We start from the raw sequence: 581 nt of genomic DNA, 5'->3' as shown, positions 1-581 counted from the left end.
GAAACCCATCTGAAAACTGGAGAATAAATAAAGCTAATCTATACTGAATTGTGTCTCTTCAGCTCATCTTTCGGAGAAGGCAATGGCACCCCACTCCAGCACTCTTGCCTGGAAAATCCCATGGATGGAGGAGCCTGGTGGGCTGCAGTCCATGGGGTCACTAAGAGTCAGACAAGACTCAGCGACTTCACTTTCACTTTTCACTTTCCTGCATTGGAGAAGGCAATGGCAACCCACTCCAGTGTTCTTGCCTGGAGAATCCCAAGGACGGGGGAGCCTTGTGGGCTGCCGTCTATGGGGTCACACAGAGTCGGACATGACTGAAGCAATTTAGCAGCAGCAGCAGCAGCAGCTCATCTTTCCCTCTTTCACCCCAGAACCCCAGGAGCTCGGTTTATACTATGTCTACCTCTCCAGTTAGGACACTGGACAATCTGACACACCAAGAGAAAAGACTTCCTCTGTAACTGGGGATCTCTCAGTTAAATGGTGCAAATCCTTCCCTCCACCTCTAGTAAGCAAGCCAGCTTTATTGAGAAACACAGAACTTTCAGTTAACTTCTTGGCAGCTCATTTTTTTG

Source organism: Bos indicus, chromosome 1 (genome assembly GCF_029378745.1).
Source record: "Bos indicus isolate NIAB-ARS_2022 breed Sahiwal x Tharparkar chromosome 1, NIAB-ARS_B.indTharparkar_mat_pri_1.0, whole genome shotgun sequence".
Taxonomy (NCBI): Eukaryota; Metazoa; Chordata; class Mammalia; order Artiodactyla; family Bovidae; genus Bos; species Bos indicus.
Note: the sequence above shows the minus strand (reverse complement) of the source record.